Here is a 21,503-nt window from a genome sequence, read left to right on the forward strand (position 1 = left end):
AGTATGTTTTATTTGAGAGTAAAAAGCCGAAAACAAACAAACACATACAAAAAAACTGGTTTTCTACAAAAGAAATTAATTTTCTACTTATTCATAAAATATTCTAGTGCTGTGATGGGTGGCAGGCACCGTGCCAGGGGCTAGGGACAAGGATAAGCAAGGCCAGGTCCGGGCCTCCAAGCAGCGCGCTGTGGAGTCGGGTAGAGTAGACCAAGTGCAACAGGCACCTGGCTGCAGCCAGGAAGGACCGCGCGCCCTTTCGCGCAGGAGAGTGGAAGGAGGGAGCTGTTTGCCAGCACCGAGGTCTTGCGGCACAGGCAACGCTTGACCTGAGTCTTGCAGAATGAGTAAGAGTTTGGGCACGCGATTTGTATTTATTTTACTGTGAATCTCTGGCCTTATATCAGAAAAAAAAAAAAAATTGTGCCACCCTCGGCACAGAGAACGTTGGTGGCGTCGTAAGCGCCCTAAGCTTCTTTCCATCGCCAAGGAGTAGGGGTCAGGGAAGAGGACAGCGGGAACAGGATTTGAGAGCCGGGAACCCCTGGCTCGGCACGGGAGAGGGCAGGAGAGGACCTAAGCGCGGGGCTCGCCGTCTGCTGGGGACCCGAGCCGGCGTGTGGCCCTCGGGGAACCGAAGACGCGCCCTCAGCGACCCTGAAGAGTCAGCTAAGCTCTCTGCGGGCTAAGGAGACGGTGAAGGAACCGGGACTAACTGGTGTAGGGGTTAGAGGGCAGCCCGCGAGTGGGCTACGACGGGAGCTGGGCTCGGCAGTCGGGGACCCCGAGGGGGCAAGCGGGCGGGGAGCAGGAGAGGGGCGGAGCTCCGGGGCTGGGGCCGGGGCCGCCGCGGCCGCCCAGAGGGTCTGCGGGGGCTGCTGTGGCCGGACCCGAAGGCGGGCGCCGGGAGCGCAGCGAGCCAGACGCGCCTCTCCAAGACCGTGACCTTGGCATAGGGAGCGGGGTCTGCGCGCCGTCCTGAGATCAGACCCGAACCCATCCTCGTGGAGACCCACGGCCGAGGGGCCGGAGCTGCCTCTGTGCGAGGGAGCCCTGGCCGCGGCGCAGGTAGGACCGGGGAACCCAAGGAGGGCGGGAGGAAAGCGCCCCTGGTGGGGGAGGGGCCCTGGCGGGGTCTGGGGGCCAAGGGCTCGGGGCCGAACGAGGGGCACACGCCGGAGCAGCTCCAGCCTGGGAGCATTGGGCGTGAACGTGGGGGAAAGTAGGGACCAGATTACAGGATCGAGGCTTTCCCCGGCTCAGAACTGGATTGTTCAGTGCCCCTAGAAGGGGCAGCGGGTCGCCCACGCGAATGAACGGGAGCGCGCACCAAAACGCCTGCTGTTGGTAGTTTCTTGTGCCTCTGCCTTGTTTCTGCCTGTGATATAGTCAGAAAGGACTCGCTTGCCACGTGTTAACAAGGGGACAGGTAGCTTTTACAGAGTGTATGAATATGGAGGGGAGGGCCACAGAGTCAGCTTTGGCCCCAGGGGCCGTCAGTGCCCCCACAGGATTCCTGGTCCAAGCTACCAGCTGTCTTGGGAACTTTGCTTCAGTGGCATCAAATTAGATTGTCAGTTCCCGGGGCCTGAGCACCAGCCTCCATGTGTATTTCCTGGGGAGAAAAAAAAAAAGGCATACCAGACTGATGGAGTCTTATCATTATTTTAACATTATAGCTTTCAATAGATAACATGCATATGTTTCTTTTTTAAAGTCAAATAATACAAACATTTATCTTCTAGAAGCAATGCGTGCACTAGCATGTGTGTCTATTGCTGTCTCCTTTCTACACCCATAGCCTTTCCCACTCTACGTGTTCTGTCGCCGTCTTTTGATTCTTTATCCAGAAAATGATGTCACCACCACTGCCCACATCCCTTAATCTCCAGTGTTCCTTCTTGCAACGCCTCTCTTGTCCTCAAATATTTTTCACAAGGTGATCCTCAGGGTAGGGAGCCCACTAACGAGAGGACATTTCGTTTACTTGCTTCAGTTATCCCAGAGATTTGAAGAAAAGGCACATTGGGGAAAAGTCCATGTCAAGTTCTAAACACGCTTATCTTTCCCCTTAAACTGGATCTTCCAAGTGCAGTTTAGGTAGTCTGTTACTGAGAGAAATCATGCAGGCTGTTTTCTGAAATGCTCTGGATTTCCAGAACTTAACACCACAGTAGTTCCTATTCCTTAAAACAGAACTTCATCAGTCACACCTTGCTGTTGCTTTTCCCATCTCCACTCCAGGATTCCCTAACTGGCATGCCTAGGATTTTTCCTCTGTAGGAACCTGGGAGAGCAGGTGCTTTATACCTGCCTCCCAGGTGTCCAATGAAGGGGCTGAGGGACAAAGCTTTGTGGTGGACAAAAGGGGAGGGGAAGATGTAGGAGAAGTTGGAGGGGAAGTAGGAAGGAAGAAGCAGGCCAAGACCCTTGAGTAGAGAAGACTCCTCAAGCACAGAGCCCTGTCATTTGGGAACAGTCTCCATATAATTTCTAAGAGACCACACATGCGAGTTACTTCCTGCCAATAATCAGCACAGTCAGCTCTGTTCCAAGACTTCTTCTATGCTAGACCAAAACATAGTAAGTGAAAAAAAATCAGCAAATCAACCAGTTTTTGTCTCTATGATAAAACAGAGTGGTTGAAATTAAATTAGCTAAAAATTTTCTTTTTTACTGAATTAGCAGGTTCTTTAGGAGCTGTGTCCATTGTTTAAAATCACCTAATAGGTACTCCAGTATCCACATTTTTCCTTTATTTTGTTTATCTTTTCATATTGCATAACCTTGAACTGGATCCCAACCATGTCAGAAAGTTCAGGCTGATTAGAAGCTGCCACTTCTAAGACTTTTTGGTGGAAGAGAGTGGGGAGGAGAGGGTGAGAAAATAATGATTGATCCTTGTGATAGGGTAGGGGTATAATGAAGAGGAAGAAGTTAACTACAAGTTTGAGACTGGTGAGGAGTTGCATATAATTCTTAAGATAACACGGCAATAAGAGGTAAAAAAATCGTTCATCATTCATCATTCAAAATGTTTATAGAGTGCCTGGCTATGTGCCAGTCACTGGGAACTAACTGGTATATAAAACCAGGTGAGGTCCCTGCTCTCCTGGAGCTTACAGATGCTTTGGGGTGGCAGCTGTTAGGAAAATAAATATTGACTGTATGTTATTACAAACTAAGATAAACTGTCTAAAGGAAAGAAACGAAGTTCTTTGAGGGTGTATACAGACTGAACTGTGAGACCAGGGAAGCCTTTCTCAAGGAGATCTCCCTTGAGCCAAGATTCAAAGATGGAGAGGAAGGTTGAGGATATATTTGTTGTTGACATAGGACCAGAATGTATCCACTAGGAATGGTGTTTGGCTGCTAGTCATTAAGAAGACTAACTGCCATGTGACATTTGCTGTACTACATGAGCACATGTGCCAACTTGGCATTTTTGGCACTTTGGGAAAGAATGCTTTGTTATCACAGTATCAGTTGCATTGTCTTCAGTTGGTCATGGTTTGCCATTGCTGTATTCTTGCTTTATAATTAAATGTTTCAATTAACTTTATGCTTATCCACGTATTTTATTGTGTACAATAAAATGTGTGCATTGCAGTTCAAATGTGAATCATCCATATTCCCATTAATAAGGTAAATATATATATAACCCTGTTACCAAATGTGGTTTATACACTGACTGTTCAATGTTATCACTAAATAGATTCTTTAGTAGGTGAAAATAGGTGTGGCAGGTGGGCTGTAATATCTTCGTTCCATCCCTAGCCACTGCTCTAATTGGGAGGATGCCAGAATTTTTCAATTATTCTAAAGCTGCATGATCCTTTTCAAAGATTCATATACAGCTCTTTAGTAAAGAAAAAAAATCACCAATTGCACTGAAGCAACATATTTAACATTCAAACAAATATTTTTATTCATTCGACAGTGTTTACAGTAAACCTTGTATGTGCCCAGAGCTGTGCTAGACAGTATAATTAAAACTGATTACTAGGACAGAGTCCCAACATTTAAGGAGTTAATAGAAGTCTGAGAGGGAGTCATGCTCATCCATGTGCAGGTAGTATTGTGTTCATTACAATGAAAGCATAATCAGGGTACGCTGATGTATAAGGGAAGGGAGTGGTCAATTCTACCAAAGGAGGAAGGGTCAGGGAAAGGTTCTTGGAGGAGGTAACGCTTGAGTTGAATCTTGAAAGATGAGGAGTGACACCAGGTAGACAAAAGAAGAAGGTATAATGGGAGAGAGATTCATGTGCAAAAACAAGCAATTAACAACTACTAAACCAGAGGCATGAAACACCATGACAAGTTCTAGGACCTGCAAGTGGTTCAAGGAGCTGAAGCATAAGGAGCCATGAGGTAGGGAGGCTAGCAAAGTGGCTAAAGTATGCATGATGGGGTCACAGAAACAAAGGTTTGAGTCGTGGTTCTGCCACTTTCTAGCTGTGGGACCTCAGTTAAGTAATTTAGCCACAGTAATTAATGGTAATAAAGGTAATACTTCCCTCATAGGATTGCTGCAAAGATTCAGATAAGATATGCACAGATTATGTACACAGGAATTGTTGGCTATTCATTATTTATTCTAGGGCAAAGGAAGCTGCTGGAGGGTTTTACATAGAGGAGTGACTCGTGAGCATTTTTGCAATCACTCTGGCTGCATGTGGATGCTGAGTTGAAGGGGGGTCATTTGGAACAAAGTAAATATTTAGAGACATTATAACCATTTAGATAATGGTAATAATGGCCTGAACCATGGCGGTCATGGCAGCAACCATGGAGAAGACTAGCTAAATGCTTGAGATATCGTCAAAGTAGACTCCACCACAGAACTAAGTTACTCATTAGATGTGGTCAGTGAGGGAGAGGATTTGAAGAGGTGAAGCCTGAGATTCTGGTCTGTTATCCTTTGACTCTGTCATTCAAGTGATCTTGGGATAGAAAAAAAGCAGTGAGTATCAACCAGGACTGGGGATCAGGAATCTGGGAAGTGCTTGTATACAGAGAACTTCATGATCGGTACCAAAAAAAATGCTATCTCTGATTCAGAAGAGCCCTTGACCATTTCTGTGTCTGAACATAAAATAGGATCAGTTAATCCATACCAAATATAATATCCATCTTCTCTCTCTCTCTTTTTCTCTCTCTATTTCTGGGAGCCTTTCAGTTCAAAGTGGGTGGACATTAGACTTCACCTATTTGTCATTGCCTTGAAGTGACACATGTACCCTCACTCATGCCTGGTACTGTTGGTTCAACTCTTGCCTGACACCAGCCTGATTCACTTTTTTCTCCTTTTTCTCATGTCTTCTCATATACAATAAGCACTAACTGAGGTGTCCACATGGACTTTATTAAAGTCCATGAGAATTAGAGGATTCAGGAAGTTCCTATTTCATCATGCAATGCAGTCTTGGTAACAACAGTATCCATTCATAAGGCAGGAAACAATACAGACATGTGTGATAGTGTTTGTTGAAAAGCTGCCGAGAGCTTTATTACTGTTTCCACCAAAGGTGGATACTAGGAAGTGCTGATTAAGGGTGTGCTTTTGGATTCAGTTGCTCAAACAACTGTATTATTACTCAAAGCCACAGAAATGAACATTATAATTAGGCAGAGCCAAATGAGTGAGATGGTCAAATATGAAATGAGGAAAACAAGGTCAGCCTCTGCCGTGGACAGTCTAGTTTGGTGGAAAGTGGGCTTTCTATCTCTGACCTTCAGCATGACATTAACCTAGCTGAGCCTCAGTTTTTAGTGGTGGACCTCCCTTTGAGATCTGTGAAGCTAAGGTAATGTCTCCTTCACAGGGCGGTTGTGAAGTTTAAATGAGTTAAATGTGCTAAACACAATGTGTGGCGTATGGTGGGTGCTTAGCTAGCTCATATCCTTTGGCTCAGTTAATCCCCAGGGTCTTTCCTCACATTGAAAAAGCAGGAAGCGTGCAGATTTCTTGGGTTAAGTAACCTGAATTAATTTGTTTTAATGTGTTTTTCATCTATGATTGATTTTTTTTCCCTGGGAACCAGGGTGGAAACCTGTTTTCCTCCACCCTCAGTGAATGCTTATCAGTGATGATGGGGCAAAGGTAATATGATACCTGCAGAGAGGAAACTAATTTTAGCCATTCTTCCTTCAACAAGTCTGTCACACACATGCAAGTAAAATTACTAACAAATAGAAAAATTGAGTAATTTGACTTCTTCCTCCCATATTTTCTGTTGGTAGAGTTCCTATTAAGCATATTTTTTGTTTATCTTTTGTTTTTCATGTAGGTAGAAAGAAGCAGGCTCAAAGAAATTGCAGTTGTACCCCTCAATAATTGTTTGTCCTTAGGAACAAAGTTTTGCTTTTCTCCTCTTGACAGAAGTTGATGGTTGAAAGAATTATCATATTTTTCATATAGTTTTTCTAAATATTCTATAATTTGACATAAGCTTTTAGTTTAGTTTTGTTCACCAGTTGGGTCCCAACTGCATGTCAGATGTTGAGTTGGCACTGTGTACTCAGAGACACCAGCTGTGGTGCCCAGATCTCCAGTCTGGTAGCCCTTGTGAGAGAGACTGGGTAGGAAGAGAAGTGGGGTGGAGGGTGCAAGCTGATCTTAAACAGCTGATGGTGGTGGCGGTGACACTCAGGCTGAGGCTCTCTACCACAGCTTCAGGCTTCCAGTCCATCCAATCATGCACTCCTTTGGGTCAGGATCTGGGTCTACTCATCCCAGTGCCCCAAGCCCCTGCCAGTTAGAGCCCTTATGTGCTAAGTGCTTGTCAATTAAGAGATTCGGGGAAAGGTAGTGAGGAGGCTAGGTAATCTTCTCTTTTCACACTCTTAAAAATGAAAATAGTCCAAGTAAAGTTTATACTCCATGCAATTATCAACCAATTTCCATTCATCCTCATCTTTTGAGAGGCAGCACCCTGCAGTGGTAATAGCCTAGGGCCAGGAATTAGACTACCCGAGCTTGTATCTCAGTTTGACAGCTCACTAGTTTCATGACCTTGGGCAGGTTGTCCAACCTCTCTATGCCCCATTTTCCTTATCTGTAAACTGCAGTTATTAACACTACTTACCTCTTTGGTTGTTAAAAGACTTATATGAGCTAATACACGTTGTTCAAGCTCATCAAGCATAGACAGCGTGTCTTATTCAACATTGAAACTCCAGAATCCATCATAGTGCCTGGTACACTGGAGGAGCTGAATGAATCAATGAATGAATGAATGAATGAACAAATGAATGAGTGACTTAGTGAATGAACAAATCTCAGTATATAGACTGGTATAACAGTCAGCAATTGACAAAGCACCCTCTTAATATTAATTCATTTGATTCCCAGAACATGTCAGGAGATAAATAAGGCAGCTGAGCAGGGAAGGTATTATCTCCATTTTACAAATTAGGAAACCAGGGTACTGAAAGGTTGGCTTGCCAAAGAAAGCGCAACTATAAGTAAAAGATCTGGTTAACGTTGCTGATTCTACTTACTCCTAGCTCTCTGCTCTTCTCAAGACTCAGCTGCCTCTCCACCTTATACAGATTTCACAGAACTCAAAGGATATCCACCAGCAAAAATGAACACACATAGCTTATTTAGGTTTCTGAAGAAATGAGTTTCTTACTGTAAATACACTCAGTCAAGTTAAAACTTAAAGTTGCAACTTGAAGTTTGGAATGTTTTTATTTTTTGGAGAGGGGAGCAGTGGATATTTTGTAAGAATGAGGAAGTTCTTTCTGAGTATAAAAGTAGCAGAGAATCATGAAGGAAAATATTGATAGATTTCATTACATAAACATTTAAAATACTTGGGTTTTTTTGTTTTTTGTTTCGTTTTGTTTTTTTGAGATGGAGCCTCACTCTGCCACCCAGGCTGGAGTGCAATGGTGCGATCTTGGCTCACTGCAACTTCCGCCTTCCGGGTTCAAGCAATTCTCCTGCCTCAGCCTCCCAAGTAGCTGGGATTACAGGCGCACACCACCATGCCTGGCTAATTTTTGTGTTTTTAGTAGAGACGGAGTTTTACCATGTTGCCCAGGCTGGTCATGAACTCCTGACCTCAGGTGATCCACCCACCTCAGCCTCCCAAAGTGCTGGGATTACAGGCATGAGCCACCATGCCTGGCCAACATTTAAAATACTTGTATATAAAAGGTTATAATTAAATTAAAATGAAAATAAACTCAAAAAATTTTGCAACAAATATGCCAAAAGGTTCAAATTTGTGAATATAAAGAACTCATAGAATTTAATAGGAAGAACATTAAGACCATGGTTTCAAAAAAGTAGCCAAAGGATGTAATGGTTTTCAAATGAAGACAATCACATGGGTGGTGAAACGTACAAATATTTTAACTTTTCTTGAATAAGGGAAGCATTTTTACAATGATATACCAATTTCCTTATCAGGAACATTAAGATGTTGAAGATAATGCTAGTGGAGTGGGGCACAGTGGAAACTGTCATAACAAATTACCTGGAAAACAATTGCCTTAAAACTGTTCACAGCCTTTGACCAAAGAATTTCATTTTGGGGATTGTATCATTAAGAAATTATCAGAAATATGGTTAAAGACTTATGCCCAATGATGTTCTTCACAGTGAGTATTTGAAACTGAAACACAAGAAAAAGCCTATGAGTCCAATAATAAGGGAATGGTTAAATACAGTGTGGTGGATAGGAAGCAGCATAGGCTAGCAGCTAAAAGCATGATTTTGAGTCTTACCACCTGGATTCAAATTCTGGCTCTGTCATGTAACTGTCATGTAACTCTGCCCTGTAACTCTGGAACCTCTCCAGGCCCTACTTTTTTCATCTGTACAAAGGGGACGATAAGAGTATCTAACATATAGGGCTGTTATGTGGCTTAAATGGGTTCATACAGGTCTACACTTCCAAAATCCTCAAAGCTCTAAACACCTAAAGGTTTTATGTAACTTAAATAGCAACAAAACATCAGTGAACTGACACAGATCTACTTTATTCCATTTACTGTGACTGTATTTGGCAGATATAACCAATGTTAATCCCTTTCCATAGTTTTACCTTTCTTGCAGAATCTCCAAGATTCTCTTTATGAATTAATAACAATCTTACGCATTTGAAAAGACTAATTTTGAAGTCAAAGCTAACTAGAGAGCAGGTATATGTATTTTGAACTAATCTCTTGGCCAAGAAACTTTCCCAAATCTTCCATCCCAGGGCTCTCAAACTTTAAGATGGGGAATATTCTTAATGCGTAGATTACCAATGTCTATCCCCTAGAAAATCTGATTAAGCGGGTCTGGAGTGGGGGCCAAATGTATATAGTTCCTGCGAGCTCCCAGGCAATGATGGTAAGGCTGATCCATGGATCACCTCTTTTCTCTGCTCTTCTCACGATCCAGCTGCCTCTCCAGCTTATACAGATTTCATGGAACTCCTGTCCACCAGCAAAAATGAACACACATAGCTTATTTAGCTTTCTGAAGAAGTGAACTTCTTACTATAAATATGCTCAGTCAAGTTAAAATGTAAAGTTACAACTTGAAGTTTGGAAAGTTTTTAACTTTCGGAGAGGGGAGCAGGTAGCCGCACTCTAATCCACTCCTCCTTTAATTTTCATCACCCCTCACATTGTATCTTTTTATTTGAACCTTTTCATTTCCGAAAATCTTCTACCTTTTTTTTTTCATATTATCATTCTCCTATTCTTTCATTTATGGTTTTTTTTCGTTTGTGTTTGTTTGTTTGTTTGTTTTTTGAGTCTCACTCACTCTGTCACCCAGTCTATAGTGCCGTGGGGCGATCTCAGCTCACTGCAACCTCCACCTCCTGGGTTCAAGCAATTCTCCTGCCTCAGCCTCCCAAGTAGCTGAGATTACAGGCACGCACCACCACGCCTGGCTGATTTTTGTATTTTTGATAGAGACAGGATTTCACCATGTTGGCCAGGCTGGTCTCAAACTCCTGACCTCAAGTGATCCACCTGTCTTGGCCTCCCAAAGTGCTGGGATTACAGGCATGAGCCACCGTACCTGGCCCTATCCTCTCATTTCTATGGGGTGCTTTTATTCCTAGAAATAGTAATGTAATAAAATTATTTATCAGTTTCTGAGTACCTACCATGTGCCAGTAACACAGTTAAAAGTGGAAAGTTTCTTGGCCAAGAGATTAGTTCAAAATACATATACCTGCTCTCTAGTTAGCTTTGACTTCAAAATTAGTCTTTTCAAATGTGTAAGATTGTTATTAATTCATAATGAGAATCTTGGAGATTCTGCAAGAAAGGTAAAACTATGGAAAGGGATTAACATTGATTATATCTGCCAAATCTAGTCACAGTAAAGTAACACAGTTACTACAGTTACTTTATTTTTTTTATCCTTCTGACAACCCTGAAAGGAGGATTATTGGAAGGGTTTTTATACTTTATCCTTTTTATCCTGGAAGGGATAAAAACCCTCCCAATAACCCTCATTTAAGTGATGAGAAGACTCAGGTCCTAGGCCTGAGGGTTTGTAGGTGGTGGAAACTAGTCATCTTGGCCCCAAAGCCTAAGCTCTTTTCGTTTTACTGTCCTGCCCATTTCACATGGTGGTACACATCCCGTGCTCTCCAATCTACACGCCTTCTCATTCCTGCCTCCACTACTTAATTCCTGCAGAGTCCCCAGCTTGGAACCCCCTATCTCCTTATCACCTATTCAGGTACCAATCTAGGCCTTCTATAACATGAAGTGTCCCCAAATATACTTGCACAGCCCACACTCAGCTGCATCTGTTGTTCCTAGTTGGCCTTTTATCATATATGCATTTGTTTTTTTTCACCAAGGGATTTTTGTCTTCCTAACTGGATTTAGAGCTCCTTGAAAACAGGGCCCATCTCATGCATCTCTGGGTCCCCCTTGGAACAGCCATGGTGAGGACTGATTGCCTCCTTCACCCCCGCACTTTCTACTCTTCTTCCTTCCTGTCCCCCTACCCACCACTTGTCCCTTCCTATCTTGGTGAAATCAAGCCACACCAACAAGAAGGCAAAAAAAATAGGCCAGGTTTCACCCTTCCTAATCTCCCTCCCTGTGTGCGGTTTGTTAGTGTTTGTCTTGTGGTTCCACAATGTCATGAGAAGGAAGTCTTTTTATGAGAAGGAGCTTTTCTCATCAATGTTATGAGAAGGAACTTTTCCCCTACTTGGCAGAGAGGTACTAGCCATGTCTTATAACCCTTGGCCCTCTTGAGGGTTTCCAGAACTCCCTTCTTTCCATGTTTATTCAAATTCCATTTTCATTATCGTACTTCCCAGTTTCACCCAACATCCACGTTATCACCCAAGTATATGCCAAGAGTCCTTGCCTGCCCATTCCCAGTTTATACATCTATGGAGCTACTTTCTGCAGTGAGATCTGTTGGGAGCAGCATGGCCAACACATTCATTTGGTCCGTACGCTTTAGTTGTATTCTTCCCTGCCACCTCCCTTCCTCTTCCTCCTCCTTTCTTCTTCTTACTTTTTCCTCCTCCTCCTCCTACTTCCTGCTCCTCCTCCTCCTCCTTTTTCCTCCTCCCTCTCTTTCTTCACTTCCCTCCATCCCTCCCTTCTCCATCTTTCTGAGGTTATTACTCCTATTATTAGTTGGGCAGTGTTATCAACCCACTATGACAGCACTCAACACTCAACTTACACATCCCAGAGCTTGTAATCCTCCTTTTGTAATTTTCCCACAACTTGCCATTTCCTTGTAACAGGGCTACAGAGCAGCTGGGCCTCCCAGCAAAAGGGTGAGATTTCCTGTGGTGCTTTCACTTCATCCCCATCCATTTAGTTCAAAAGTGCTGGTTGTGTTTGTGTTACAGGTTCATGTAGCTACACTGCTACACTGACACCACCACTACTGCAAAATTTCAGATTGAATTAATTTTCTTGTTCAAACGGGTTTTTTCTGACCCATATTTATGAACCAGCTTTGTGGTGTTCTTGATGGTTTCCTTTGGTGTGTTCTGTAATCTGAATTTCTTCTCTTTGGTGCCTCATTCCATGCGCTATTCTTGGTAGTTTTCATAGTGGAACACTAGGGGAAAAAATTATCCCGAGGAATATCATTTACTGTTTATTTAGTGTTGACAATGCGTTAGGCATTATGCTAAAGATTTTATACATTGCTTCGTTTAATCCTATCAAAAATTTTAGGTAGTTATTATCCCAGTACACATGGGGAAACTGAACTTTAGTCAGGTTAAGTGATTTGTATGAGGTCTCATGGCCAGTAAGTGGAACAACCTAAATTCAAAATCAGTTCATATCATTCCAAAGCCCATAGTCAAAAATGTAGTTTATGGAATCTTTTAACTCACCTTTTAAAAATGTAATGAGTTTTTCAATAGCTCTTTCATACCCTGCTGCGAGAGTATAAATGAATACACCCTTTCTGGAGGGCAATTTAGCAATACATATAAAAAGCTTTTTAAAATATTCTTATCCTTTAATCTAACAATTCCCATGCCTGAGTTTATGCTAAGGAAATAATCGTTGATATGTTCAAAGATTTTACCCTAAGGAAATTCAGGATGGCCATATTCATAATATGAAAAATTTGAAACAGGTTCTATGTCCAATAAAAGAGAATTGGCTAAATAAAGCATGATACATAATCAATGAAATACCAAGTAGTAATTATAAATAATGTGGAAAAAGACTATGTAGTGACATAGAAATGTGTTCATGACAACTATCTGATCTTTGACAAACCTGAGAAAAACAAGCAATGGGGAAAGGATTCCCTATTTAATAAATGGTGCTGGGAAAACTGGCTAGCCATATGTAGAAAGCTGAAACTGGATCCCTTCCTTACACCTTATACAAAAACAAATTCAAGATGGATTAAAGATTTAAACATTAGACCTAAAACCATAAAAACCCTAGAAGAAAACCTAGGCATTACCATTCAGGACATAGGTGTGGGCAAGGACTTCATGTCCAAAACACCAAAAGCAATGGCAACAAAAGACAAAATTGACAAATGGGATCTAATTAAACTAAAGAGCTTCTGCACAGCAAAAGAAACTACCATCAGAGTGAACAGGCAACCTACAACATGGGAGAAAATTTTCGCAACCTACTCATCTGACAAAGGGCTAATATCCAGAATCTACAATGAACTCAAACAAATTTACAAGAAAAAAACAAACAACCCCATCAAAAAGTGGGCAAAGGACATGAACAGACACTTCTCAAAAGAAGACATTTATGCAGCCAAAAAACACATGAAAAAATGCTCATCATCACTGGCCATCAGAGAAATGCAAATCAAAACCACTATGAGATATCATCTCACACCAGTTAGAATGGCAATCATTAAAAAGTCAGGAAACAACAGGTGCTGGAGAGGATGTGGAGAAATAGGAACACTTTTACACTGTTGGTGGGACTGTAAACTAGTTCAACCATTGTGGAAGTCAGTGTGGCGATTCCTCAGGGATCTAGAACTAGAAATACCATTTGACCCAGTCATCCCATTACTGGGTATATACCCAAAGGACTATAAATCATGCTGCTATAAAGACACATGCACATGTATGTTTATTGCTGCATTATTCACAATAGCAAAGACTTGGAACCAACCCAAATGTCCAACAATGATAGACTGGATTAAGAAAATGTGGCACATATACACCATGGAATACTATGCAGCCATAAAAAAGGATGAGTTCATGTCCTTTGTAGGGACATGGATGAAATTGGAAACCATCATTCTCAGTAAACTATCGCAAGAACAAAAAACCAAACACCGCATATTCTCACTCATAGGTGGGAATTGAACAATGAGATCACATGGACACAGGAAGGGGAATATCACACTCTGGGGACTGTGGTGGGGTGGGGGGAGGGGGGAGGGATAGCATTGGGAGATATACCTAATACTAGATGACGAGTTAGTGGGTGCAGCGCACCAGCATGGCACATGTATACATATGTAACTAACCTGCACAATGTGCACATGTACCCTAAAACTTAAAGTATAATAAAATAAATAAATAAATAAATAAAAAATAAAACTGCTAACAAGAAAAAAAAAAAAAAGAAATGTGTTCATGATATAAACACATGGTACGGTATGGTAAATAACATAAATATATAGTATGGTAAATAACATATACAACATATGGTATGGTAAATAACATACCATAGGATTTCAGATTCAATCAATTTTTAAAAAATAGATACTACGAAATAAACTCAAAGAGAAATGATATCAAACTAGGACATGAATATGTAACATATATCTAAAAATGTGAAAAGCTGTGAGATGAAGTAAGGTGCTGGAATTAAGACTAATTTTTATTCTTTTATCTTTTTTACTATGTAATAATTAATTTTTAGTTGACATTTACTTTTTTTTAACTTTTTGGTTTTGGTTTTTGGGGTTTGTTTTTTTGTTTGTTTGTTTTGTTTTTGAGGCAGGGTCTCGCTCTGTCACCCAGGCTGGAGTGCCGTGGTGAAATCACAGCTCACTGCAGCCTTGACCTCCCCAGGCTCAAGTGATCCTCCCACCTCAGCCTCCCAAGTAGCTGGGACTACAGGCGTGCCCCACCATGCCCAGCAAATGTTTGTATTTTTTGTAGAGATGGGGTTTCACCATGTTGCCCAGGATGGTGGTTATTTTTTTAATAGGAAAATTGTCTGCATGTTGTCCCCTTTGCTACCCCCAGTTTTACTGAGGTATAATTGACAAATAAAATTGTATATGTTTAAGATGTATAATGTGATGATTTGACATATGTAAATATTGTGAAATGATTACTACAATCAAGCTAGTTAGCATATCCATCACCTCACCTCAGTTACCTTTTTTTTGTATGTGTGGTCACAACGTTAAAGATCTACTCTCTTTGCCAATTTCAAGTGTACAATACAGTATTATTAACCACAACCAAGATGCTGTACATTAGAGCACCAGAATTTATTCATCTTAGAGCTGAAAGTGTGTACCCTTTGACCAACATCTCTTTGGACTTCCATCTTGGGCATTTCCTCTGTTGGTGTTTTTATGCTAACTCCTTGGTCATTTTTTTGCCCACCAACCTGGTGGGCTGAGCTTGAGAGCTAATCATTTGGCCTGGAAATATTGGCACAAAACTGAACTTTTGTCTGGTGCTGTGTATCCTTGTGTGGCTCCAGTGGGAAATTCATAACTTGTTTGAGCAAAGCAAGCTAACTAATTAAATGTCCTTTCCACCTCCCTCTACTAGTTTTGTGAACCCCAGCAGCCCTTATTTTTTCCTCTAGAGTTTAGTAGCTATCTTTCTTTACCCTCACTCACATTGTGAAGGAAATTCTGTACTTTTTTAAAAATTACAAGACCTTTGACCAATATTCATATTTATCAGTGTTCCCATTTTATATTTATAATTTCCCCCATAACCAAATAAGCATTTCTGTAGACACAACATTCTGTCTCCTCAGTTTCTTTAATAACTCTTTTTTTCTTAATTTGGGTTTTCATTTGTTTTTCTTCTCTTTTGACTCAGGGTGTTTTGTTTGATCCAGTGTCAGGACTAGGCCACTTCCCAACTGCCTTGTGCTGTTGATTCATATCGATCTCCTAAACTCATCACATCGCCTCCCCTTCTTTCAGGCTTCAAGATGTCCTTGCAGAGTGCCCCATTCCTTCTTCAGGTTTTCTTTCTGCTGTCATCACTTTGATCATCTGCCTGCCAGCTTTGGCTTCCTTCATTGACCCCCTTTCATTCCTCGCCTATAAAGTCCACCTATCAGTCTCTCATCCATTTTTATTCTTCATTGAGTATTTCAACTGCTAGTCCTGAGTCTAATCATTTAAGCCTTTGATTTGAGCCTTCCCTGAAGCATTTTTTCAGATCTTTTAAAAAATGTCTCACAACTCTGACTTCTCAGAGCTCTGCAGAGCTTTCTGACTCATGCTTTTTTCTTTAGGTCATAATTGATTATAGAAGGAATAATTAACCTCAGGAGATAAAATACTGAAACAACATCAATTAGCATTCCTTCTATTAAAAAAGTTTAGATGAAAAGCAAGTCGTCTTCATAAAGAGCAAATTATCTGTAGCCAACTCAGAGAAAAGGATTTATGACACAGAATTTCCACCTCTCAGAATAAATGCTGAGGAGATGATCAGACAAATGTTAAATAAGTACTTGAAAATAAGTAATTGAAATGTTATTTGTAGTAGTAAAAACTTAAGAAATATCTTAAATGCCCAGCAGTACATGATTGGCTATGTAAATTTTGACTCATGCATACAGTGAATTACTAGGAGTCATTAAATATTATGTTTTTGTGATAATATGTATGTATTTATGATAACAAATATATATTTTGAATAAAAGTTGCAGACCAGAATGTATAATATGATCCCATTTCTGTAAAAATTGTATATGTATGTGTATATATAATCACTGAAATAAGGTCTCTTGGTGATGGGCTTTTTGAGGGAATTTTTATTTTTTGTTTCTTTTTGTTTCTTCTTCCTACTTTTCTACATCATTCGTGTATTTTACAGTTAGGAAATGTTGTTTTTTAGGCAAATAAAACAACTGCTAGTTTCTTAGTGAATTACATAGCTAACTTCATTTTTTGATTGTTCATTTTATATCTTCCTAACATTTTACTATGAAATTACTCAAAAAATTTTTGTCTTTTTATTATAAAATTGTCATTTATACTAGAGATAATATGTTTTATATATACATATATATGAGAGGATATATATATATATGGGGGATAAAGAATAATTATAAAATGGACACCTGTATTCCCAAATTCAGCTTAAGAAAATTAATTCTTTGAAACTTCTTTGTATTCCTAGTCAAATCTTTCCTGCTCTTTCCTCCAAAGAAGTAATCATTCCCAAATTTGAATTTCAAATTCCCTCTTTTTATAGATTTATGATATTTACATATTCAGTTCATTATGCTACTACTTGTGTTACTGTAATGCACATTAGTTCATAAACAATAAGTAAATAAGGGAATTGCGTCAATATACATGGAAGTCACATTGCTTATACATCTTTCCCCATACATAAATGATCTGTACCACCAAGGAACTGCAGCTGCCTGCAGGGTACACTAACACAGCTGAATACAGCAAGCTGTGAATTTCTGTACATGGAACTCATCCACTGCAAGTTCTTCCTCTTGGCTCGCTTTGGCCTTCTATTCAATCTGAGAAGTGCTTATTATATAGTTCTTCCTGATCTTTGGGCATTTTATTCTAAGGTAGCTTCTTCAACCCTTCCTTAAACCTTCTCCTAAGAAATTATCTTCCTTTTTTCTATATGCTGAATTATTGTGTTTGCAGTGGTGTTTATTTAATGTAAATGGAGAAAGTATTTATTAAGAATGTAATTTGCCTTATAATTTTCCCAGTGTTTTATTAGGATTTTTATTGTTTTATTAAGTTCTGGTTACAAAATTATAGAGGATTATTTCTCTTTTTTCTGTATAAAAATAGTCCATAATCTGTTACTTTTAATCCTTAGTTTTGCAGAATGTGAGGGTTTAAAAAAACACATATGTTACCAAAAAGAAAAGACTGATTTCGTAGAAGTAAAATTAGAATAGTGGTTACTATAGAGTAGGAAGGGTGTGGGGGTGGGAGGCGATAACCAGAAGTTGGTTAAGGTATACAAAATTACAACTAGATAGGAAGAGCAAGTTCAAGTGCTCTACAGGACTATACCGTGACTATAACTAACAACAATTTATTGTATATTTTCAAATAGCTAGAAGAACAGTTTTTTTTTGTGGTTTTTTTTTGTTGTTGTTGTTGTTTTTTGTTTGTTTTTTTGAGATGCAGTTTCGCTCTCATTGCCCAGGCTGGAGAGCAATGGTGCAATCTTGGCTCACCGCAACCTCCGCCTCCCCAGTTCAAGCGATTCTCCTGCCTCAGCCTCCCAAGTAGCTGGGATTACAGGCATGAGCCATCACACCTGGCTAATTTTTTGTATTTAGTAGAGATGGGGTTTCATCATGTTGGTCAGGCTGGTCTCAAACTCCTGACCTCAGGTGATCCACCTGCCTTGACCTCTCAAAGTGCTGGGATTACAGGCATGAGCCACTACACCTGGTCGAAGAGCAGATTTTGAAAGCTCCCAACACAAAGAAATGATAAAGTATTGAGGTGATGGATATGCTAATTACCCTGATTTGATCATTACACATTGTATACATGTATTGAAATATCACACAGTACCCTGTAAAATGTATAATTATGTGTCAAATAAAAATCATAATAAAAGCAAAATAGATACACACATACATATATTACCTTATACCAGAAACAGCTGTATCCCTAAACAATATATTGTTTAATGTTGCATTGTTTTGAGTTTTGTACAAATGGAGTCATGCTCTTTGCACTTTTTCAATTTTTTAAAAAATGTATTATATTCGTGAGAGTAATCCATGTTAATGACTATCATTGTAGTTTATTCATTTTTACTGCTGTTTAGAATTTCAGTGTATGAGTATGCCAAAATTTATTTATCTATTCTTCTGTCAGTGGAGCAGTTGGTATTTGTGGTTTCCTGCTGTTATAAAAAATGTTATCAATATTTTCGTATGATTCTTTGGCACATGTACAAAAGTCTCTAGGGAATTATACCTAGGAGTAAAAAACATTTATGTTTATTAGACAATGCAAAATGGATTTCCAAAGTGATTTTACCCATTTAAACTTGTTCATTAGTGTAAGAGAGAGCTCAGCTAAGCACATCCTTGCCAACAGTTGAATCATTGCCAAATTGTTGCGGTTTCAATTCGATTACCAATGAGTATATGCTTCTTCTCTTTGTCCATTCATATTTTTTTCTCCATGTAATGCTTGTGAATATCTTTTGCCCATTGTTTTTCAAGTGGGAGGTTTCTATTTTTCTTTCAATAGGAATGCTATATATTCTGGATACTAATCTTTTGCGTTTACATTGCTGTAACTATCATCTTCCAATTTATGGCTTATTTCACTTTTAGGTTGTTTTTATGAACAGTGCTTCTTAATTTAATGTAATTGAATTTATCATTTTTTCTTTCACCTTTTGTGGTTTTTTTTGCTGTTTAAGAAACCTTTCTTAAGAATAGTTATAAAGACATTCTCCTATAATTTCTTCTAAATTCTTAAAAGTTTTTCCTATCACATTTAAATCTTCAAGGCATTTGCAATTGATTTTTGTGTATGATTTGAGTACAGATCCAAATTAATTTTTTCCACATGGATAACCAGTTGCCTCAATACTGTTATAGAATAGTCTGCCCTTTCTCCTACCAATACACAGTACCATCTGTCGATTATCAAGGTCCCGTGTATGCATGAGTCTGCTTCTGAGCTCTGTTCTGTACTGTTTGTCTTCCCTGCCATTATCAACTATCTCAATTATTCCAGCCAAGTATTAAACTTTGGGAGCAGATAGGGTGAGCCTCCCTTCTGTGTTCTTTTTCTTCTGAGGTATTGACTGTTTCCAGCTCTTTGCTTGTCCACATAACTTATAAGAATCAACTAGCCAAGTTGTGCATTTGCGACACACACATACACCTATTGAGATTTTTTATTAGAACTGCAGTGAATTTGGACAGAGCTGACATTCCAACAATATTGAGCCTTCCTATCTGTATGAACACAGGAGAGACAGTCATGGGTTGCTTTACAATGGGGATATGTTCTGAAAAATGCATTGTTAGGTGATTTCATTATTGTTCGAACATCACAGAGTACACCTACCCAAACCTAGATGGTATAGCCTACTTACACCTAGCTATATGGGTATAGCCAATTGCTCCTAGGCTACAAACCTGTACAGCATGTGCCTGTATTGAATTCTTGTGGGCAGTTGTAACACAGTGATAACTATTTGTCTGTCTAAACATATAGAAACATAGAAAAGGTACAGTAAAACATGGTATAAAAGGCCAAAAAAAGGGTACACGTGTATAATAAGGTATTTACCATGAATGGGACTTGCAGGACTGGAAATTGCTCTGGGTGAGTCAGTGAGCAAGTGATGAGTGAATGTGAAGGCCTAGGACTCACTGTGCACTACTGTAGACTTTATAAACACTGTACACTTAGGCTATACTAAATTTATCTTTAAAAATAAAGTAATTGTACTATGATGTTGGGATAGGTAAGATGTCACTATGTGATAGGAATTTTTTAGCTCCATCATAATTTTATGGGACCACCATGGTATATGCAGTTTGTAGTGTATGACTATATTTAGATTTTCTTTAATGTCTTTCAGCATTTGAATTTTTCCCCATAAAGTTCTTGTACATCTTTAGTTTATTTTCCATTTTTTCATTTTTTTAATTGATGAATAATAGGCATACATAGTTTGTGGATACCTATGATAATTTAATACATTCATGTATCTTGTACAGATGAAATCAGTGTTCTTGGGATATCCATCACCTTAAATACTTGTCATTTTTTAGGCTAGGACCATTCCAATTCTTCTCTTCTAGCTATTTTGAAATATACAATAGATTATTGTAAACTAAAGTCACCCTGCTGATCTATCTAAACACTCTCTTATTTATTTTATCAAACCTTGTATTTGTACCCATTAATCAAGTTCTCTTCATCTCCCAAGCCTCTGGTGACCACTAGTCTCCTCTCTGTTTTCATGAGATCCACTTTTTAGCTCCTATATGTAAATGAGAACATGCGATATTTGTCTTTCTATGCTTGGCTTATTTTACTTACTATAATGATCTCTAGTTCCATCCACGTTACAATAAATGACAGGACTTCATTCTTTTTTATGGTTGAATAATATTCCATTGTGGACAGGCCCCATATTTTCTTAATTTATTCATCCATTGATGGGCACTTCAGGTTGATTCCATATTTTGGCTATTGTGAGCAGTGCTGCAATAAACATAAGAGTGCAAATATCTTCTTGATATATTGACTTTTTTAGATATCTGTCCAGTAGTGGAATTGTTAGATCATATGGTAGTTCTATTTTTCATTTTTTGAGGAACCTCCAAGCTATTCTCCATAGTGGCTATACTAATTTACATCCTCACCAACAGTGTATGAAGGTTCGCCTTTCTCCTCATTCTCACTAACATTTATTATTGCCTGTCTTTTTTATAAAAACCGATTTAACTGGGCTAAGATAATATCATGTTATAGTATGATTTGCATGTCTCTGATGATACATGATGTTGAGTATTTTTTCATATACTTGTCAACCATTTGTATGTCTTCTTTTGAGAAATGTCTATTCAGATCTTTTGCCCATTTTTTAATTGCATTATTCATTTTTTTGCTATTGAGTTGTTTTGAGTTCCTTATATATTCTGGTTATTAATCCCTTGTCAGATGGGCAGTTTGTATGTATTTTCTCCCATTCTGTGGGTTGTCTCTCCACTTTGTTGATTGTTTCTTTTGATGTAAAGAAGCTTTTTAGTTTGATGTAATCCCGTTTTTCTATTTTTCCTTTTTGTTATTTGTGCTTATGAAGTCTTAC

The 21,503-nt window shown here is 39.4% G+C and overlaps 1 protein-coding gene across 2 annotated transcripts in view; it reads left to right on the top strand.

The window, feature by feature from the left end:
- The first annotated feature begins 202 nt into the window (after window positions 1-202).
- Window positions 203-21,503, top strand: part of CASR (calcium sensing receptor) — a 107,782-nt gene continuing 86,481 nt past the window's right edge. Inside the window, exon 1 of one of the 2 annotated variants that reach the window (XM_019022903.4) lies at window positions 203-347. The gene's annotated coding sequence lies outside the window, so the exon portion shown is untranslated. Of the gene's footprint in view, window positions 348-864; window positions 1,069-21,503 lie in introns of those variants that run through there. The other variant, XM_031009882.3, reaches the window with a different exon arrangement.

This window comes from Gorilla gorilla, chromosome 2 (genome assembly GCF_029281585.2).
Source record: "Gorilla gorilla gorilla isolate KB3781 chromosome 2, NHGRI_mGorGor1-v2.1_pri, whole genome shotgun sequence".
In the NCBI taxonomy this organism is placed as follows: domain Eukaryota; kingdom Metazoa; phylum Chordata; class Mammalia; order Primates; family Hominidae; genus Gorilla; species Gorilla gorilla.